Source organism: Ostrinia nubilalis, chromosome Z (assembly GCF_963855985.1).
Source record: "Ostrinia nubilalis chromosome Z, ilOstNubi1.1, whole genome shotgun sequence".
NCBI classification, from domain to species: domain Eukaryota; kingdom Metazoa; phylum Arthropoda; class Insecta; order Lepidoptera; family Crambidae; genus Ostrinia; species Ostrinia nubilalis.
The window spans coordinates 24,133,073-24,156,747 of record NC_087119.1 but is presented as its reverse complement, the minus strand read 5'-3'; the positions used below and the strand labels follow the sequence as shown (position 1 = coordinate 24,156,747).

General features: G+C 36.9%; 1 protein-coding gene and 1 long non-coding RNA gene across 3 annotated transcripts in view; both read left to right on the top strand.

Moving 5' to 3' along the window:
- LOC135086707 (laminin subunit gamma-1) overlaps positions 1-23,675 on the top strand; it is an 82,729-nt gene that overhangs the window by 46,303 nt on the left and 12,751 nt on the right. The window lies entirely within an intron of this gene.
- LOC135086720 (uncharacterized) lies at positions 20,554-22,132 on the top strand. 2 transcript variants are annotated; one of them, XR_010260577.1, is made up of 3 exons: positions 20,554-20,641; positions 20,972-21,080; positions 21,578-22,132. It is a non-coding gene; the product is annotated as an uncharacterized LOC135086720 (long non-coding RNA). The 2 variants fall into 2 exon arrangements; XR_010260576.1 differs by lacking the exon at positions 20,554-20,641 and having other exon boundaries at positions 20,792-21,080.

Genomic DNA, 23,675 nt, shown 5'->3' with positions numbered 1-23,675 from the left:
TTTGTCAGCTTCTTTTTGCTTAATTTCATAAGAATTTTCTGTCTTATTAGCTCGACAGTTTCAAATCCACACATTTTTAAATACTATAGGCTTACCTATTAATGAAATTGATCATGAAAGGACTTTCAATACCTCTCCTGTGGACAATACCCGCCGCTCCTGTGGACGTCGCCGCTCCCACTCACACATCAATGTGCATCAGTCTAGACGGCGGCAGACGTATGTCACAATAGGGTTGCCAGGTGTCCGGCTTTAGCCCGACATGTTTGGCTTTTTACGGACTTGTCCGGCCAAATATTATCTTGTCCGGCCTGTCCAGCTTTTGTTAGGCTTTTTATGTGTACCTACATGTATAAATAATATCGGGCACACGAGCGTATCAGGTTTAGCGATTCGAAGATGAGTTATAGATAGTATTCACTTATGTGGTATGATACTAATTACACGTAGCATTAAGGTATGTCCGGCTTTTAGAACCCTAAACTCGGACGGAGTCCAGCTTTTGTGTTATTGGACCTGGTAACCCTAGTCACACACGCACAGGACACGTAGGAACGTTTATATTAATAGAGATCACTTTGATCAATTACTGTGCAATACAACCCAACGTAACCTTTTTGACATTTTCAACCGACTTCAAAAAAGGAGGAGGTTCTCAATTCGACCCGTATGTTTTTTTTTTTTTTTTTTTTCTATGTTTGTTACGCGATAACTCCGCCAATTATGAACCGATTTGAACAAATCTTTTTTCGGCGTATAGGTAATACCTCAAGGGTGGTCCCATTTAAATTTAATAATAGAAAAAACAACCCCCAAGGGTGGAAAATTGGGGATGAACTTTTTTATACGCAATATCTCCGCCGATTATAAATCAATTTGAACGATTATTTTTTTGTTGAATAGGTATTATCAAAAGGGGGGTTTCATGCGAATTTGAAGAAAATATTTCACCCCCAAGGGTGGAAAATTGGGGATGAACTTTTTTATACGCAATATTTTTAATTTTTAGTTTTTTTTTGTGTTCACGCATTTGAAGTCGGTTTTATTTTTTTTAAAAGTTAATTATATCAATTTAATTTATTGAACAGGCATAAATTAGGAATGTTCTGTGTGTGTAAGTTAGGTAATTTCGAATTCACCATTTTTTAAACTGCAAGTTGATTATGAAAGGATTTCAGACTTATTAAGGAATGAAACCGACTCAGTCTTACTAGCACGTTTCCTTCATCTCTGTCACCACCGTGTAGCCTAAGTCATCTTCCAGTGATACTTCTTTTTTATCCCCACTCTTCTTCGCCTAAAGCGCTAAGGGAACATCATTAACTTTTAGCAAATTATGTGTACTGAACACCCATCTGTGCCGCTCCTTGCCGCTGCCAGCAGCGGGCGGTGCATAACGTTTCCAAGGGATCCAAGCTGTGTGGCGGCCGTCGCGCGGTGCAGGCCCTGCACACTGAGACACTGATGCGTGGCGCATTCAATTACCCCCGCCCACCGGTGGCTGCCACTCACACGGTATGCCGCGGCCGTTGAATCTTAATCATGTGTTTTAAAAAGTCTACCTAAAATGGAAAGATTTTTGAATAGAAAACGGATAAATACTTTTCTCTCAGAAATATGACGGTAACGTCTCAATATTTTTTATAATTTATATTATTGCAATTGAAGTTAGCGCTTTTTTCAATAACTTGACAAGATTGTGTAGGTACATACTTACTTACTATGCGAGTAAGGCAGTTTTATATCCCCCTTTTCATGAAATTAGTTTCCCATTCATCTTTCTATTTTTTTTCTTTTCTTCCACTCCTTGTGTACCCTAAATCATCTCCTAATGTTACTTCCTTTTCATTCCTCTCTTCTTTACATACTTAACTGAGCTTACCATTGTAGGTAGGTAGGTAGCTGGTAGGGCCCAAAAGATAAGGAGACATGTAAAGTGCCCCATAAGGGCTACCTTTTCTTTTTTTATTATTTTCTATTGACGTTCATAAGTGCCACTTGTGGTCTAAACTGAATAAATATTTTTGATTTTGATTGATTAAGACATGCTCCTCAAAGCATCATTGGCGAACGTGGTTCCCTGTACCCAGCCATCAGAAATTCTTTCAAATACTGACTTACTTCAGAATGTGGGGTTGCAAAATTAGAGGGTTTTGCAAGTTGGGGAGGTGCAGGAGACTTCATACCAGTAATTTCAGGAGGGGAGTTAGGGGGGTAGGTGGTTGGAAGGTGGGGTTGCAAAATAGGTGATTTTTAAGTTGGGGAGGTGAATTAGGGGGATTTTCAAGTGGGGGAGGTGTGGGAGACTTCATAATAGAAGTTTCAGGAGGGGGGATAGGGGGGGCGGCAGGTGGTTGGAAGGTGGATTTTTTAAGTTGGGCAAGTGTAGGAGACTTCATACCAGCAGTTTCAGGAAGGTGGACTGGGGGGGGGGGGGGGGCAGGCAATGGAAGAGTAGGATTGCAAAACTAGGGGGTTTTGCAAGTTGGAGAGGTGCAGGAGACTTTGTACCAGAAGTTTCAGGAGGGGAGCAAGGGGGTGATGAGGGATTTTGGGTTGTGCTTGTTGATTAGGGTGGGCGCTGGAATGGTAGGGGAAATGGACTGATACTTATCCCACGGGAGGTCGGAAGACTTTGTATTAGAAGTTTAAGCGAGGGAAGGGGGCGGGGGGCTACGTTATATCGATTTAGGTATGACCTGTCATAGAATTGAAAACCTAAAACCAAACATGTAATATTAGAATTCAATGTTTTAACATTGATTTCTATAGAACATTTAAGATCAAGATAATCAAATTAACGATTATTGATTAACAAATTAATCATGATTATGATTACTTTTTTAATCGAGATTATTTAATCATGATTAAAATTAATGTTAATATTAATTTGTGCCAACACTTATGTAGCCTGCGAATTTTAGCAAATAACCTAAAAAAATTCAACACCGTGGGCGCCGCTCCTAGCCAAAGCCAGCGGCGGGCGGCTATAAGGTTTATTTTTGCGTACAGGGACTGAAAGGCGGCCGTCGCGCCGTCCAGCTCCCTGTACACTGACGCGCGGTGAAGTCTAACCCCGCCGCCTAGGCACCGCGCCGGCGGCCGTTAGTCACACAGAAGTCAAAACATAATGGTGTTGGTATAATCAGGCCTGTTCATCTCCGCGAGTTAACATCGAAAACTAAACAAGCACGATGGCACCCTACAGGATTACTATTCGACAAGGCCTCACATACGAGCGAGCATTGACTCACGCACGCGTATTCTTGTGTAAGTATGATGGAAAAAATAATGGTGTACTAAATACTGTGCAGTATTTAACTAAATAATAATATAAACACAGAATGTACTTGTTTAAGTTGCCTGAAGACACTGAGAGGTAAATAAGTGGTTAATATTATTCATGATAATTCATGCTCAATTATGTATTTCCTCCGCCATTTTCTGCAGTTTGGCACCTCACGTCACACATCATTTTACCGAAGTCAGCCCTATGGCTTCGGCGCAGCACCGATCACTGACGTTTGTCAACAAAATGGTGCTTGACTCTTGAGACAAGCTAAATTACACCATATATGAGCATACATTTTTTAAATACCTTCGCGAAGTAAACCTTCTGTACGTAGTTCTTATTATTATTCTGTGGTATAATTCTTTTGTCATTAGTTCATAATTATTCTGTACTAGCTTTTCGCCCGCGGCTTCGCCCACGTGGAATTTTGTCTGTCACAGAAAAACTTTATCGCGCTCGTCCTTGTTTCAAAAACCGGGATAAAAACTATCCTATGTCCTTTCTCGGGACTCAAACTATCTCTATGCCAAATTTCATCCAAATCGGTTCAGTGGTTTAGGCGTGAAAGTGAGACAGACAGACAGACAGAGTTACTTTCGCATTTATAATATGTACTAGCTTTCCGCCCGCGGCTTCGCCCGCGTGGAATTTTGTCTGTCACAGAAAAACTTTATCGCGCGCGTCCCTGTTTCAAAAACCGGGATAAAACTATCCTATGTTCTTTCCCGGGACTCAAACTATCTCTATGCCAAATTTCATCAAAATCGGTTGCGAGGTTTAAGCGGGAAAGCGTAACAGACAGACAGACAGACAGAGTTACTTTCGCATTTATAATATTAAGTTGGGATTAGTATAGATAGCGGCCGCCCGCGACTTCGTACGCGTGGATCCCGTTTTACCCCCTTCATCTATCTTACGCGGTTTAGATTTTTCGTACAAAAGGATTTTCCCGCTAATTCTCGTTCCCGTGGGAATTCCTAAGTATACTATAACCTGCCCAGGAGTATGAAGAATAATTGTACCAAGTTTCGTTAAAATCCGTCGAGTGGTTTTTATTTCTATAAGGAACATACAGACAGACAGACAAAAAATTACGCTCTCAGAAACCTTATGGCGCTGCCTAGTGCTGGAAGCTCCGTCAACTGAGTACTGACATACATGAATTTAATGACGAAGCACTGATACTGAACTGAGCCAACACGATTTATACATTCAAATTCTTAGCTTAATATTTGTAGTAGATACTTAATGGTCTTAAATCTAAACAATAAAATTGACCTTAAAACTTAATATTCCGGGTATTGTGTATTTTAGCTAAGAAGTTTCAAATTCACTTTAAAGCCCTTTTCATTTCAAAATTGGGTATTTGACATCACATTTTTATTTAAACTCGCCTTATTCTGGTCTTAAAAAATCAATTAATTTTAAATCAACTGTACTGATTTTTGGTTGCTTCGTAATTTATAAAAGTTAGTCAATTGAGTTGACTTGTATTGCTCTACAAAATGTATGGGAGAGTCTTGTTTTGATAGTTTATAAAAGCACGTCAATTGATTGGTATTCAATGATTCACCAATCAAATACCTTATTACAAGTCACGTTCCGTCACTTGTATATTTTTTATAGGTATTATGTGAATTTACTAAATGTATGGAAGCTGGAAACATTATCGGATAGATCCAGTTTATTTCGTAACCTATTGATACCGTTTGAAAGAGCTCGTGAAGCACTTTCAGGATCAGCAACCAGTTTTTGGATATCCTATACCACTAATATTATAAATGCGATAGTTTGGATGTCTGGATGTTTGTTACTCTTTCACGCAAAAACTACTGAACGGATTTTGATGAAACTTTACAGTATTATTGTTTATAACCCAGAATAATTGGTATTCAATTGATTCACCAATCAAATACCCTACAACAAGTCACGTTCTGTCACTTGTCTATATACAGGGTGTTAGGTAAATGGGTATATGAGCCGACACTAGCCCATGTTAACATATGCATATAAATGGTATGGTGAAGTCAGAAATTTGATATCATCATTTTAATTTTTTTAATGTTCATACAAAATAAAATTTATCAAATCACACTTATAAGGGAATTAAAATAATTAAAATGATGATATCAATTTTCTGACTTCACCATACCATTTATATGAATATGTTAACATGGGCTAGTGTCGGCTCTTATACCCATTTACCTAACACCCTGTATGTGATAGTTTCATGAGGTGAGTGGTGGGAAACTGATCGGCGTCCGCCGCGCAGATCAGCCCCCGGCCACTGACGAGCGGCCGAGAGAGCCGCCGCCGCCACCGCCGCTCCGGCAACCGCCACCTACACAGAACCGCAGCCACAGAATCTATACTAATATCATCTATACCAGCGGTTCCCAAACTTGTTTTGTCTACTGCCCTTTTTTGCACTTTGAGAATAAATTCTTTTTAGCGCCCCCATTTGTAGTCGAGAGTCGAGTGCTCAGTCGGTGTCTAAGAGACCTCCTAGTAAATGACGTCTCCCAAGCCTCTACACAACGTCCCGATTTTTTTTCTAGGTCTCTTACCGCCCCCCTTTAAGCCTGCAGCGCCCACAAGGGGGCGTTATCGCCCACTTAGGGAAAGACTGATCTATACTAATATTATAAATGCAAAAGTAACTCTGTCTGTCTGTCTGTCTTGCTTTCACGCCTAAACCACTCAACCAATTTTGATGTTTGGCATAGAGATAGTTTGAGTCCCGGGAAAGGACATAGTTTTTATCCCGGTTTTTGAAACAGGATGCGCGTGATAAAGTTTTTCTGTGACAGACAAAATTTCACACGGGCGAAGCCGCGGGCGGAAAGCTAGTACATTATAAAACGTTCAACAAATTGCTTTATTAACACGCTTTTATACAAATACAAAATAGAAAAATATTTTATTGACGCTTAGTACGATTGTTACAAGTTGTTTAGTCCAGTCAATGAATGCTTTAACGACGGTGTAGAGAGAAATCCGTAGAACACAATTTCTGACCTCGGGACTTTATTTAGACTAGTTAGGAGGTGAACATAGCAAAAGTCCCCGCCCTTAGCCCTTGAGCCGGCGGGGAGAGGGGGGTTTAAAGGTACTACTTTTCGGTTTTTCGCTTAATCCTCGGAAACTATGCGTCCTAGTGACATGACTGCTATGAACCAAAAAAAGCTTATTCAATTTGCTACAGGTGAGATAGTCAAGTTTTTATATATCTTTTATAGTTTTCACGGCATCTGCTCAAGAAGGTCTGTAATATTGGAAATTTTATTTTTGTCTTACATGTTCCTATCAGGAGAAAATCGACTAAATCAACATTAAACAAAGATTTTAGACATGCGGGAGCATGTTAAGCCTAGTTCCAGTGAGGGGACTGCACCGTGTGTATATTTAGACGACCCAATTGGAGCCACTTTTGACTCCTCATTACTCAAAAAACTACTGTGCATTAACACTTCAAATTTGGCTCATGTGTTGAGACTTGCAAGATAAACATCAGCTTAAAATTTCATAAATATACCTCAAACGGTTATTTAGGTATTGACGTTCAAAAATCGACATTTTGAACACTTAAATCTATCTATCACCTGTGAAATGTTAAAATTTACTGGATTTTTATTTGTTCCTTTGTATTTACACATCTACCTATCTGGATGCCAAATTTGAACCTTCAAGGTCATCTGGAAGTTGTTAGAATTTGGTCTATAGGTCAGATATGTAGATTTTTGGACGTCAATACCTAAAGAACCGTTTGAGGTATATTTATGAAATTTGAAGCTGATGTTTATCTTGCAAGTCTGAACACATGCGCCAAATTTGAAGTGTTAATGCACAGTAGTTTTTGAGTGATGAGGAGTCAAAAGTGGCTCCAATTGATTCGTCTAAATATACGCACAGTGCAGTCCCCTCCCTGAAAATAGGCTTAACATGCTTTCGCATGTCTAAAATATTTGCTCAATGTTGATTTAGTCGATTTTCTCCTGATGGGAACATGTAAGACAAAAATAAAATTTCCAATATTACAGACCTTCTAGAGCAGATGCCGCAAAAACTATACAAGATATAGAAAAACTTGACTATCTCACCTGTAGCAAATTGAATAAGCTTTTTTTTGGTTCATAGTAGTCATGTCACTAGGACGGATAGTTTCCGAGGATTAAGCGAAAAACCGAAAAGTGGTACCTTTAAACCCCCCTCACCCCGCCGGCTCAAGGGCTAAAGGCGGGGACTTTTACTATGTTCATCTCCTAACTAGCCTAAATAAAGTCCCGAAGTCAGAAATTGTGTTCCACGGATTTCCATCTATAATGCTTTATTGACTGGACTAGTTGGGGAATTCCTCTCTTTAAGTTTTAAGTAACCTGTATTGAGAGGAATCCATTCTTTCGTCACATCCATAGGTGTTCTAAACTTACATAAAGAAATTACCCACTTAATAACCAACGCACAACACAAAATAAAAAGGTTTACATTACCGAAGCGAAGTTCGGGATAACACAAACACTTAAATATACCTACCACCCACTTCATCACTTCCAATAATAAAATTAAAAGCGGTAAAATTTTATTAGGTCATCCATCGTGTATGTAACTAATAACTATGTAATGGAATGTAAGAATCTGAATTACACGCACTTCTAATTCTTGTATCATCATGAAACTTGGCAATTATATGTAGATTAGATGACAATACAATATTATGGTACCATCGAGCTGGTCTGATGATGGGTCTGGAAGGTGGTTATAGGAACTCCTAAACGAAACGGCGGAATGGCAATGGTAGGGGTTCGTTGGATTTGTCTTTTCGAGCACTTTAGTGCTAGATGATGTCTAGGGTCCTGATGATGCAGTCGGGAGATGGCCCTAGGAACTCTAAACTAATAGTTTACTAAGGTGCTAGGCTATCCAATGTAAGTTATCAGATAGATTCCATCGCAACTACTCCGATCCTCTCAAAATTAGAAATTTATATTGAATTCATTTTTCCCAAGGACATCATAAAAGTAAGGGAGAAAATACAAAAATCAGGCCTCTCCAACTCACCTGACCAGGGTTGGAAGTCTGTCCCAAATTCTTCATTTGCCTGGAAAATTGTAGTGCGTCGTGTCGTCCTGCAAAGAAGACTAAGCCCGTTTTCACCATCAATGCTTAATTTTTAAGTGACCCCTATGTAAAAAAAATCCTGTTATTTGTTACCATAGGGGTCACTTAAAAATTAGGGATTGATGGAGAAAACGGGCATTAATGACCTGATAATGTGAGTCGAGTCCGCAAAAGTTGCGCCTTGTCCGCGCTCAGCTGCGAGCTGCGCCGAGCTGTGTGTGAGCGGGCTACTGTTTTAGTCATGCTCAAGTTCCTCCCCGGCGTCTATATCGCTGGGGAGGGGCTGGAGCAGTGCCGCCGCGCCGCCTTGCGTCGACGGACTTGCCGGGGACTGGACAAAACAGTTAGCAAATCGCAAAGAGTTCTATTGCACGAATGCGAAATCTTTTTCAATGGGTTTGAAATGTAAGGCTTTAATTATTTATTTCAAAAGCCTTTTAACTTTATACCAATGCGATAGTGTGGAAATTAACATAAGTACTTAAGTATATTCTTCCATTACCTTATGAGTATGATAAACAATAATTTAGTTATGAGTTTTTTTGCTTAAGAGCCATTTCACAAAAATATTCCGCGCGAATTTAGGTAAAAGCTGTCAACGCAACGTCAAAAGAGTAAAAAGAACGCTGAAATGGACAAAAAAATCTTGAGCCGTGACCGTATTAAGACTTGATTTAAGTTATTAATTTTAAGGTAGAATGAGGTATTACATTCAAACTTGATAAATTAATTTAAATTTTTAATAGAGTTTATTAAGTCTTTTATATTTCGATTCATAATGAAACACGAATAGGTATAATATGTAAAATATATATTAAGTACAAAATAAAGACAGTCACATAGCGAAAAAAAAATCTGCCCCCTTCCGGCTCCATCATCGGACTCTGGATACGAATAATGAAACACGAATAGGTATAATATGTAAAATATATATTAAGTACAAAATAAAGACAGTCACATAGTGAAAAAAAAATCTGCCCCCTTACAGATTCATCATCGGACCCTGGATACGAAATATTCGTCAAGGCGAATCACACAAGCCCTAAGTCCATAGGGTTCTATTGTTTTTTTACGGAGGTGGCCATTGCATCTCCTCAAGATCCATTATCAGACAGAGCTAAGAAATAAATAAATAAATATTATTATAAGTAAACAAATAACTAAAATAATTCATCTTACTATCTTACTTCTTACTAGTCTTACTAATATTATAAATACGAAAGTTTGTGTGGATGTTTGTTACACTTTCACGCAAAAACTACTGAACAGATTTTGATGAAACTTTACAGTACAGTACAGCAGTACTAGGCAGTCTGTGTTCAACTATCACTCGGGTCGGACGTTCCTATCGCAAGACCTTTAGTTCACTCAGTTCCGATACGACTCTAATGCTGTGTGTAATTATTTTCGTGAATACACTGAGTTTATTAATTTCTACGAGTGGATTTCATTTTGCCTGAGACCTACGCCATGAACCCTGAACCAGAAGACCCTGTCGCCAGCTACAGCGACGCTCATCCATCCCTGGCGTCGACCAGAATAGCAATGTATAGGCTATAATTTATGACGATCTGTGACAAACTAAAGGACATCATCCATTTTGGTCCAAAATCAAAAGTGCCGGCCAAAAAATAAAAGTGCTGTATTCTGATAGAATACGTCCGCCTTAGCATTTATTACTATGTCGCCGGCCCCCGCGACTGTGGTCCAATTTGGAGTTGTGCCTTTGTGTGACAAACTTTTAAGTAAGTGTTAGTGAGCTAAGACTAATTAATTCCATATATTTCTAATAACATGTTACATTTTCATTTTTATTACATTGATAAAGTCCCGTTAATCATAGAAAAATATAACTTTAACTTTAGTTAGGCGGACCATGGATGGGTGTTTGTAGTTAAATTTACAACTCTCCTATAAAAGTAATTTGCTTCTTGGTATTAATTTTCATACCTATTGGTTGATTAGGAGCCTATAGAATGTTTTATCGCGATGCTAAGAAATAAAGCGGTGGTTATGAAATACTTCCCGACAAATAAACTAATGATTAATAAAATAAGAGACATACCTACGTGTTAAGGCTATTAACGTTCGCTCGGGGCTCGGGTTGGCTTTTTCTTTGTTTATTTTATGAATAAACGCACATCTTCGCAGCTATCTTCGATGGACTGCAAATCCGTGCTCTTATAAAAGACTGGATTTGTAGGTAAACCATATAACACAAATTGAATCTGAAGCATGGCTAAGGTGCTTTAGTAGTAAAATATTTTTTGGGGAATGTTAGAACACCAGAAATTTGTTAAATGATTATAATATTTTTTGATATAAAATCTACAAATTATTATGTTTAAATATTTGAATACTTACAAAATTATGAGATCTTTCTAAAATAAAATTAAAACACTACACCTGCCGCAGATTTCTTTGTAAACAATGTTTTTTTGTTTTTCCTTCAGGTGCTAAAATCACCAGGCTATTGTGTGCGCATACTCTGGAGTATTCCACATACAACTGGTCGTCGGAGAAGCATAGATTTCCATTATGGAACTCCGCTAAAACTCGTGAGGGCGCCAACACTTGCTATTGTATCGAAAATTAGTATGAGCAGCTGCGCACGCGGTTGCCCGTTGCAGGCTGTATGCAACCACACTATTTTAAACCGTGGTCCCTAAGAATGAGATGGGAAACTGCACTCTCTTGAATTCTCTTGAATTTGATGGTGTTAGGGGAATCCTAGGAATGAATACAGACTTTCCAATGGAATCTCCTCATCAATATTGCGAAATTGCGAGTTGCAATGCAATGTTACGTTTTCACTTGTTATTTTATTGTAATCTGACCTTGATTTTTCAAACACGTGTCAAAAAAAAATTTGAAGTCAAAAGTACTAAGGAATATTTCATTGATATCAACTAAGAAACAAGCACAGATCACAGAAACTAAAGGGAAATGTGACAAGGGACAAATTGGAACATATTGCTTGTGAAAGCAATGATGACAGTAGCGACGTCATTATGTAAACAGTTTATATTGCTTGCATAGTACTAAAGATTATTCGAACGTTGAATACTGATACCGCAGTGGATAATGAGCACATAATTTGATTTCTTTGTGTGTGTGAATTTCTAATACGACACTGAGTTTCGAACTCAGCGCATTACTTATAATAATAATATAAATAATAATAAAATCATTTATTTGCAAGCTTAGCATCTCTCTATATTTCTATGGAACCAAGTTATCTCCAAAATAGCATTCCACACCTTTTTAACCTAGTCAGGTAATAATTTTAATAAAATACGAAGCACGTCATCTATCAATAGGATAAATGTATATTTTAGAAGTTAATAAATTATGCATAAAATATAAACACTAGAAGTTTAGTTAAATCGTAGAATTTCTGAAAAACAAGTACTAAAATCGTACTGAAAAAAAAGTATTAATATGTTATCTAATTTATTTATTAAACGTCGAATTTTATCAAAGATTTTGGACTAAAGTTTTTGAAAATATTTTATAGCCTACATAAAAAAAAAATAGGATTCTAAATCGTGAAAGAAAGAGCCTATTGCCTCCAAACAAACAAACAATTAAATCTTTCCTCTTTTATTAGTATAGATTTAACAACAAAGCTTCCCTCTCGAAACAAAACGCTTCTTTTTCTTCTTCACGAAACAAAACTCAAAGCGGATAAATCAATAAACAAATCTTTGGACAATTTCACAGCGCCATCTAGTCCAAAAGTAGGCAACTAATATGCTTGTGTGGTGCTCGCTTAATGGATATTCTTTTTTATAATTTATTTATTAAATTAAATACATGGTACCTACATATTATACATAGTTACACCTAGATCCGTCAAAGAAATTAAAATTCATCATTTCAATTTCTGCTCGGCCGGCCGACTCGAAACAGCCTCTCGGCATAGTATCAAATGTATTTGGTCGCCGTACAAATCACCGGTTTACGACACGAACGCACGTAAACGTCACGGCGGGAAAAATGACACAGGTCCTGCCTTGACGGGCGCTCGCGCCATACTAATCGATGTCGGCTTGCGCATTGTAATTTATACTGATATTCACATCAATATTTTGACAAAGTGGTTACTAATATTTAAACAATAACTGTAGAAATCAATTCTACAATGAATATTCTTTATTTTGGGATACTTTTATTGCAGTTATTGCTGTGCTTTTAAACCAAAAACCACGATCAAAATGTGACGTTAATCTTCAAATTTGCCAAATTATTTTTATATTTTACTCAATAATGGTAATGAAATTCAAGAATCTATTTCATTAATGGCCTACAAGAATATATGTCCGATGATTACTATATATTTTTAAGCTTATTATATGAGCATAAATAATAGATACAGGACTTTGAAAATGAGTCTGCGGCAATTTTTCCGTAAAATGGTTGTGGGAGATGGGGCACTGTGAATTAAGCAAAAGAGTTTTAGTAAATCCGTTTCATTAATGGTCAACAACAAGGATTGACCTATCTTTCGCAGTTATTAAATAATCTCTGGGTGTTGCTTAAGATAGTAATTCATGCTTCCAAAATCTTAGAAATTCGCACGAAAATGTAAAATGGCTCTTAATGAATTTTCGTTCGTTCGTATATTATTGTATTATGTTCGTATAATATTATTTGAGTTGAATATACTCGTAAATTAATAGGTAACTTCTTATGTCTCTATATTCCTTTTTGTTTGGTCACATACGTTTGTCTTATATTTTTTTGCGAATGCGAAATGATGAAATATGCGTAGTAATGCGTACTTAATATTTGCGGATGCGAATGCGAATGCAAAATATATTCATAATTTCATCGGGCATCGGTAGCCCAACATGGGGGGGCATCGGTAGCCCAAAATGGGGGGGCATCGGTAGCCCAAAATGGGGGGGCATCTGTAACCCAACGTGGGGTGGACACTAGTCTATTTTGAGGTGTGCACGGATCTGGGGCCCTCACTTATAATATGCCTATGTCCACTGCTGAATTTCGCAAATACCTTGATGCTGCTCCCAGCTGGTTATGATCAAAGGTTTATAAAGTGTAAAGTAACCCCCCTAGCGTCTGCTCGCCTGGAGGGCTGCTTTACACTGACGCGAAACGCAGCCGCCGTATCCGCCGTTTGCCGCAGATGCCGTATAAATCGCAAAACTTTAATTCAAACTCGTACTTCAACTATTTCAAAGCAAAAGCTTGCGTAAACTAGAAAGAAGTTTGCAGTTGCCCATTGAAATTATGCAGTTGAAGTCGAACGTTAATTTTAGATTTTTTTTTAATCTGGATGAAACGTACCTTATACGAGCATAGAGGATTTATCTCGAAGGATACTTTCCTATAATGTAGCCAAATATCCTTTTCAAAAAGTGTGAAGAGTTTGCATACGTTGCTCCTGCACAACGCTTAGCTGCGTCGAGCGGGCTAAAGATGATTTATTTAGGCAGATAATTCACTAACAATCACAACACATCGCAAGGATGTTCTGCGCTGGCGCGTGGAGCAGCCGTCGCGACGTAATTGCATTTACAAATAAACCTAGTTGCATCTAAAGCCCAGTCTCTGAGCACGTAGATCGTAGAATTTTGTCCAATGACCTCAAGCTACCCATCCTTATCGCTCGCGCGTAATTATATTGCTGTCGCTACTGTGCGACGGGCGCCCGCAGTGAGTGTGCGAGCGCAACAGCAACATAATTACGCGCGAGCGATAAGGATGGGTAGCTTGGAGTCATTGGACAAAATTCTACGTGCTCAGAGACCAGACTATATCTAGGTATAATTAATTTTATGTGTAACTCATGAAAAAACTGACACACCACCCTATCACAATCGCGAAGCCCGTTGAGATCACACCAGCATATCTCCATATTATAAGTACCAAAGAAACCTCTCCAACCAATCTGAAAAGTGTGGGGAGTGTAAACCAAAACCTCCATTCCATTTGCCACTGGTAAATTAGAAAGGATATTCTTTCCAGTGTAGACTAAATGATCCGATGATGATCGTCATCAACCACCCTGTATAAGAACCTTCTCCTGAAATCGGTCCAGCCTGAAGGTGACCAAAGAAAAATAGGAATTCATATTTATACATACTTATAGAAAATAACTTTGGACACTAACCCCCTTACTAATAAAAAGTTACACAGTTGTTGAACACTGTTTTAAAATGACATTTCCATACTAAACGTCACTTTAAAACACTGTTCAACGAGCGTGTAAGTTTTATTAGTAAGGGGGTAAATCTTTAGGTACTATAATAGCAAAAGATCTTTTCAATCACAAAAAATGTCTATAGAGTCAGCATGCGCTGCTCCTGCTCAGCGCTCAGCATCAAGCTGCGCCGAGCTGTGAGCGGCGGGCTAATTTTTGTCCTCGCAGCGAATCCCCTAGCGACCACCTCGCTATAGGGGATTCCCTGCAATGGCGCGCCAGGCGGCCGTCTGTGCCGGAGTTGCCGCGTTCGATGCGAGACTAGATTTGCAAATAATATACTTACTTACGAGCAAAAGTATAGAATCACCCTCTTGTGTTTTGTTCCCAGCGATCTGAAGAACTCGATGATTATCTATGTATGGTATCAAGTTAAAGTTTATAATGTAACCTTTAAACTGGTACATTTTTTATTTAATAGTCATAGTCATTTAGTTCCAAAGATAACTCGAAACGAATGAGGTGATTCCATATTTTTGCTCGCGAGTGTACAACGTGCTCCTTTTGTTTTCCGGATAGGGGTATATTCTATAAATAAAAACTAGTTAAAGATTCTTAGGAATATGTGTTTCTAAAAGCATATTTTTGAAGATATTGTGGATTCTAGATTTAGAAGATACCTAGTTGATTTAGATTATATAGTATCATCAATCTAGGTTTTTTTTTCAAAATTGTCACCTAGTCTTTTTGTGCAGACTTTTTATTGATAAGTGTATGTAAATTATTAATTATTTCAGTGAAAATTAAGTTTTTAAATAATTTCGTATGAAAAAATAAGTCGAATTTTTTTTTTAATTTAACAAAAAATGTAATGCCATTCCATTCTTTGAAGTGGTCTTATTAATACCCTAGAGTTCCAGGAAATCAAAAAGCGCACGTTGTATATGTAAAGATATCTAATTAGTTTGAAAAGCTAGAGGCATGAGAAATACGTTTGCTACTATTCACATTCAAGTTTGGGGTGTATGGATTAATTGTAGGCATTATAGCTAACGATTTAAAATGTGTACTGTCTCTTGAGTGCATCGAATCAAATTTTATTTTTTCAGTAGGAAATGCAATATTGAACGCACCGCTCTACCCATTTGTATGCTGTGCATTAGCGTCGGTTATGGATCTTGCCGTGTCATGTTTTATATATTATTTTTTTATTTATTAAAACTTATTTGTACTTTAAACAGGGTACGAAAGGCGAACTTATCCATGTCTCCTCCAGACAACCTTAAATGACATTCAGTTTTCATTTTAACCAACACAATGGTGCGAAGGATATTAAATTCACAATACGATAATATCTATAAATAGGTACATAATTTGATAACCAATTTTGCGAAGCAAGTGTATTATAGTGTAGTACATTGACACCACAGTCAATTGACATATTTTATGAGCTGTAAAAACGGTAATTAATAAAAACCTTTATTGCTAAAAAAATGCAGTACTAAAGGCGATCTTAATGCCTTATGGCATTCTCTGCCCGTTGACCTTTGGGCCAAACAGAAAATTTGAGATTGCGGTGCAAAAATAATAAAAATAAATGTTCTTATATAATTTGTACTATAAATGATCGAAAACCAAAAGAGCACTCAATGCCCTCCTTAGAGCTCCTTGCCAGATTGAGATGAGCAGACTTGTCGTTACGAATAATAACTACTGTTTTCTTAGTGTACCCACGAATGGCCAATTTATGTATTAATATTTGAGTGACTGCTATTGTATTCGTCTGCTTCGTGCAAAAAATATTAAAATAGGTATAAACAATTAAAATTGTATAAACTTTAAATAATCTATACTTTTAAGGTTAATTTTGTTTTTCTCTTGTAAGTGAATGTAATTCTTTTAGAGAAATAAATGTCTTAAACTATAAACCACAGATCAGTCTTTATGAGTGACGAGGAGAGTCCTAAGTGACTATGCCGCTGAGGGCCCCACTCGGCACTGGCGCATTATCTTGCCGCCCATTTGCCGAGCTGTCCGTCCATACCTATCCATTATCAATAACACATGTACAGTGTAGATACACTCACGGAAATTTTGTGTGTGCATTTGTGCAATCTTAAACTTTATTGCAACTCCCGTCTACCAAAACTAGGACCAAAACAAGTAAATTCACACTCGCTAGCAAAAGTATGGAATCACCCTATTTGTTACGAACGACTGTAAGACATAAATGACTAAAATTAGATAAATAAAAATGGAACCAATTTAAAGGTAATATTATATGTATACTTAAAATTAATACCAGATACATTCATACTCATTCAGTTCTTATGATGGCTCATAATAAAACACAAGGGGATGATTCCATACTTATGCTCGTAAGTATAGTAGATTGAGTGACAATGAACAATGTATCGAATGTAGAAAGAAGAGTTGATTTAACATGGTATTTTTCTCTTTGTTTTATCAATACAATTTCGAGACGTTTGAGGTTGAATTAGCCATAGTGTTTACACAACCCGGTTCCATCAAACTTCCATCACCACATGAATTGTTCCTATAAAACTTTTTAAAACTCTAATTATGAAACATTAGCTCTTCAAATCATACCGCTATCCTGTATCCACCAGCCCCATCATCAAACTATCGTGAGCATATATGAGACGATACTAAATCGATGGTGGAACCAGAAGGATCCAGGTGGAACCAGAAGGAACGAACCCTCTTTTTGGTTCCACCTGGACACTACAATACATCATATAGGACGATGTCGAAAAACCTTGCATGAACAGACTATTGAATATGTATAATGTATCTTAATTATACCTAAGTACATTAAACAATTGAATTCCACGGGCTGGAAGACGTAGCGTGGGCAGGCCTTCTACTAGGTGGACAGACGATCTGGTAAAGGTCGCGGGAAGAGCCTGGATGCGGGCAGCGCAGGACCGTGCATTGTGGAAAACCTTGGAGGAGGCCTTTGTCCAGCATTGGACGTCATTTAGCTGAAACGACGACAACGACATTGAATAATTCTTCTACGTGTTTGTCACCTAAATCCTCCTAAACGGCTGGACCGATTTGGTTATTTCAATGAGTTTCTGGAGGATTTGAAAACTGATACCGTTATTATTGAAAAGTTATTTATGATACCTAAACTTGCGTCACTCCCAGCGAAGCTCCGATGCTGCAATGCAATGTGTCTATCCTGTGACCTAATTAAGTTTTCGTGTCTTAATGATCAGTTAATGACTCATTAACTATTTTTTTTACTTTTAAAGTATAATATTTTCGATCATCCCATCGAGTCATACAGTGGCTTAATTATTGAAATGTTATAACACCTGAACTAGCGTCGCTCCCTGCGCGCTGCGGAGCTCCATACTATGCTGTGTGCTGTGGGTGGTGTGGGGTAGCTCGGAAGGCGTCCGATCCGCCGTCCAGGCTGCCCAACACTGACGCAAATCGAGTTATGCAAGCCCGCGCTCCCGGTGCAGTGAAATGTGTAACTATCCTGTGCACATACTCGTACATCTGTTTCTTCAATTTATTACACCGATCTTGTCGCTACAAGGATACATTTCCGTGCTTTTAAGCGATTTTGTGAAACATATAGACTAACACCCTGTATAGACTGTTTCACTACACTTAGGTATAGCTGAACTGTACCGCGCTGTGCCAGTCACTTTAATTTTGCAAACTGCACTGTTTGGGCCACCAAGATACAGGCTATGCCTAGTTTGGGGCCCACTGTTATTGATATACATCTTGCTCTTTTTTCTTACTGTTATTGTTAACACATCTTGCCTTTATTATTTTGTAATGCAAAATGTAACCTGTGCCTATTTAAATAAATACTTTTTTCATTTTCATTTTTCATTTTCATATTATTGGCAGGTAGTCCGTGGTGTATATCTATATATATAAAAGAAAGTCGTGTTAGTTACTCCACTTATAACTCAAGAACGGCTGAACCGATTTAGCTGAAAATTGTCAGGGAGGTAGTTTAGAGCCAGGAGAAGGACATAGGATACTTTTTATCCCGTTCGAAATAAAAAAAGTCTGCTTATTTATTGCCATTAAGGCGGAACAAAGTTCGCCGGGTCAGCTAGTCTTTTCATAAAAGTTACTAAACCTTTGTTTGTCACCTGTCATCCGCTTTGCAATGCAATGGTGGGAAGTCGAACCGTAACTTCGAACTCCTATGTTCTTCTGATTAATTTCGTTGCGGGTCCAATGAACAGTTTAACTTTCCCCCGGGACAAACTTGACCTTCACTGGTTGGGTTTTTATTGGCGGTCAAGCTGTAGATCCTGGCTACACAGGAGTTGCAGCGGTCGGAACTAGAGGTGGGAATAGCCCAGTAACAATCACGTGACCTAATTAAGCTTTTTATGCATAACAAGGCAGATATTTGACCGCAAAAAGTTATCGTATCTTAATGATTAGCTAATGTCTCATTAACTAATTTCGATTAAGATTTAAGTTACTTTTAATGGTACGAGTAGGTATAACGTTTTTGACCATTCCATTCCGATTCATACAGTGATTTAATTATTGAAATGTTATAACACCATAGCTAGCTAGCGTCGCTCCCAGCGGAGCTCCGAGCTATGCTCAATGCTGTGTGCTACGATAGGAGCAGCATGGGAGGCGTCCGGTTAGGTTAGGTGGTGCAACTCAGCCTTACTTGGTTGTGGAAAAACAGTCACACTATCAGCCAGAGATACTATCGATAGCCAATAGTTTACAGTATTACAAACTAGTAGTACAAACTATTATTGATAATATTTTTATTAATATTCGTCTAGTACCGATAAGTATCGATAGTACCGATACTATTAATATTCGTCTAGTACCGATAGTACCGATACTATACATATATTTTTAGGCTAGTCCCAAGCAGCCCAGAGGGCGTCCGTTTCGCCGCCCTGGCTGCTCGGCACTGCCGTAACCCGCCGCGCTCGCTACAGACGATCGTAGTTAGGTACCCATGATGTAACCAGGGTTACCATGGGAGGACATTTTCTGCCTTCCGGGAAAAACACCGAGACTGTTTCCGTTGGAGTGTATTGAAACTGTAGCTGATTTTCTTTATACTTACCTGTAATGTTTTATTGAAGGAAAAGCATTTGAGATATTTTATTTTTAGTCAGTCAATGTAATATGTACCATAAGGTTTTATATTATTTTCAATCTTAAAGGTATGTTATACAGTGTGAGTCACGTTAAAGTGTACATATGAAAATAGATGAAACTAGACCTATTTTTATCGACAAAAAAGAGGTCAAAATTTTTTTGAGATTTTTCTTTAAATTTTTATCGAATTTTTTTTCTTCCAATTACTTATTGTAAAGAAAACGTAATAACTTTTAAACTAAGCGGTATATCCTTATAAAATAAAAACAGCAATAATGCTAAATAACAGGCGATACTAAAAAAATACATAAAATACACAAAAAAGGCCAAAAAATAATAAAAAATGATACTTTTTAAAAAAAATCTGCTAAAAAATTCGTGTTTTTTTGGTTATTTGATAAATTTCTCCAAAAAATGCCCCTATAACCGGTGGTTTTTATTACTTTGTATTATTCTCTATCGTATTACCTTCGTAAAACCAAAAATCGCATGTCTCTATCCCTATCACAACGTTTGCAATGATTGTTTGAACTAAGCGGGCGCGCCATTCAACGCTTCGTTAACAACGAAACTGAAAATGGCTCTAGATTTGTAATTTTGATAGAGACAAGTTACATTTCAAATAAAAATAAAAGATTTCGAAGTAAAATAATCATTTTAGTTAAAATTAAAATTGTCTCTACCTGTAGCGGAGAATAATGTTGTGGCAAGCCTTTGTTCAAACGATCATAGCAAATGTTGTGATAGGGATAGAGTCATGCGATTTTTGGTTTTACAAAGGTAATACGATAGAGAATAATACAAAGTAATAAAAACCACCCAAGCAGCACGACAGGCTGTATAGAAGCTGTATTTTAGTTTATTTATATGCCACAGGCTGTATAGTGAGGCTGTACAAGGACTGTATAAGCGCTTATACATCCTCTGTAAGTAAAAATTGGGCCCATTGTTATACAGCCTAATGCGTTATTATAGCTGTATAGTAGCTGTATAGTTAAAAAATTGGCTGTACTATAGCTGTAGAAGAGCTGTAGTATGGTATTGAAGAAAACAATAGGCGTATAGTTATTCTCTTATAAGTTTCTTAAAAAGATAATAGTTCTTCATTGGTTTTTTAAGAAGATTACAAAGTGAAATTTATGAAACAATCGCATCTTTTTAGTTTTTAGTTATGGTGGGCCGCCAATTTACTGTGAAGTTAATAAGTCAAGAATAAATTTTGGACTTTAGGTCACTATCTATCACTATAATTGCAGATTCAACGTGCCGACACATTTTTACTGTGAAATAGTGCATTGTTTTGTGGAAAAATATTCACGCGCCCGCGAAATACTGAAGAATTCAAGAGGAATATTACCAAAACAAGTAAGTAAGTTTATGAATTTGAGGTTAGAATCATAAGATTGTTAAATAATACTGTACAACAGGTACCACTTATAATTTTTTTATCTGAAAATCATAACTATATCTTCAGCAATACTCAAAATAATGTAAGAAGTCACATTTTCTTTTGTTGTTATTTGTTCGAAAATGGCGACAGATTTCATACAGCCTAAAAGATATCTGGAGAGTATTATAGATCCCGTGGTTTTACTACGCACTTTCTGGATACCATTACACAGCTTTTACCCTTTAATAGCCGTTATAATCGAATATTTTTATTATATAGGCTGTACATCAGTTTTCAGCAAATAAATTATACAGCTCTTTAGGGTTACGTGTTAAAAATGAAAAACCTTCTAGCATATTTCTTATCAATAAGTTTTGCAAACAAGTGACGCTTATTTGAACTATTTTCAAGTTAAACTTTCGGTTATTTCGACTTGTACTATCTCATTAATTAATTGTATATGTGATTTCAGGCATTCAGTCAACCAGAAAAGCCGTCAATTTCATCTACAGCAACGTGAGCAACAACATCTACACCAGTAGTTCCAAAATCTGCAGCACAATACGTCATTTAATATGTGGATGAATCTGATGTGGCAGCAACGGTTCCACAGCAAAACACTGATGTAAATCAGATGGAAAATTATCTAAAATTGATTTTAGACAGTCAAATTAATAACCCACAAACAATAAATGCTCTAATGGACAGCCAAAAAAAATGTTTCATAAATTGGCAAGTCTACTGTGCAGATAGAATACGAATTTTCCAAGTGTGACAATACCAAAAACACAGATGTGGTTGCATTGGGTAAAACCAGCAATCCAATCGAAAATGAAGCTTTTGTCATAAAACCAATTGATTCAGTTAATTATGTAACTGTTTTTCTTGTGTATCTAGTAAATAAGTAACTCTTTGATTATTTTTAGTTACTTAAGATATCCACTGATGGATATTTCTATTATGTTTGAAGTGCCATTGAAAACCCGTATAGACTGGTTTTTCAATGAATAAAAATACATTTTCTCAATGACAAGTTTTTTTATTTCTATTTTAAACTGTACTCGTATGTAAAAGAGGGGGCTTTTCTAAATCCTTACTTTTATTATCGTATGCCGTTTTTGCTACGGACCCTTCATTAGACGTTGACTGAACTTGCGCTTGACTATAGATTGTTCGATCAATGAATTTGTTCTTTTCAATGTCTTCACATGTATCACTGGTTTTGTTGATGATTAGTTATGTTTTGATATTTTCTTTGAATTTTCCTTTTTACTCCACCACATGTTTTTCTTTTTTTCCACATATTTCTATTCACCACACAACGTTTCTACAAATCAAGGACAACTGTCAGTAATACAGATCAAAGCTGTATTACAGAATTCATTTATTAATATAGTTCTATAGAATCATATTTGACAGTAGTTATGAAACTATTACACTGACAAGAGTGTACAATTACGCATTAATAATAAGCTTTAGAAGGGAGTTTTAATATACCATTATACAGAAACAAGTATAAAGTGATACCATTTTAAAACTTATAGCTGTAGTAAGAAAGTGATCACATGCAAAATACAGCCACTATGCAGCTTGAAGGATAACATTAGATTGAAGTGTCAAAAAATGCTTAGGGTTTTAAAGTGGAGTTCAAATATTCTATTTTAAAGCCTTAAGTTTACACGGAGTATTTTATAAAAACTTAGTACAGCTTTATCTGTATAATAACGGTTTAATCACTTTTATAAGTAAATAATCTTTTCTTGACACCTTTATAGATCGCCAGTAGAACTCTAAGTTCTAATAGTGCTGTATATTTGATGTCGGCAACGCTTGCGTGCTGCTTGGGCACCTATTATAGGGGCATTTTTTTTGAGAAATTTATCAAATAACCAAAAAAATACGAATTTTTAAGCAGATTTTTTTCAAAAAGTCTCATTTTTTATTATTTGTTGGCATTTTCTGGGTATTTTATGCATTTTTTCAGTATTGCCTGTTATTTAGCATTATTACTGTTTTTATTTTATCAGGATATACCTCTTAGTTTAAAAGTTATTACGTTTTCTTTACAATAAGTAATTGGAAGAAAAAAATTCGATAAAAAATTAAAAAAAAAATCTCAAAAAAAATTTGACCTCTTTTTTGTCGATAAAAATAGGTCTAGTTTCATCTATTTTCTTATGTACACTTTAACGTGACTCACACTGTATATGTTACAGGAAATGTATGAAATCCGTCATTGTATACAATTCCTAGGAATTGTGTATAAGTCCTAAAATCACCCGGAAATGTGTGATGTAAATCATATTAGACACATTTCCTAGGAAAATTACACATTTCCTAAACAGCAGTCGGAAATGTAATTAAGATATTTTTTTTACACAAAATTATTTTTATTGCGCCCATTTTTGCTCTCCGAAACTTAAATGGCGCTACCGCGCCGCGGCAGCTGTGTATGTGTAAGGTCGCAAGTCTAACCTAACCTAACCTAGACTTTGTTATCCAGCTACAGGATTACTAAAACCTTCATGCCAATAATAGTTTAATAAAAGAGATGTTAAAATTAGGGATTT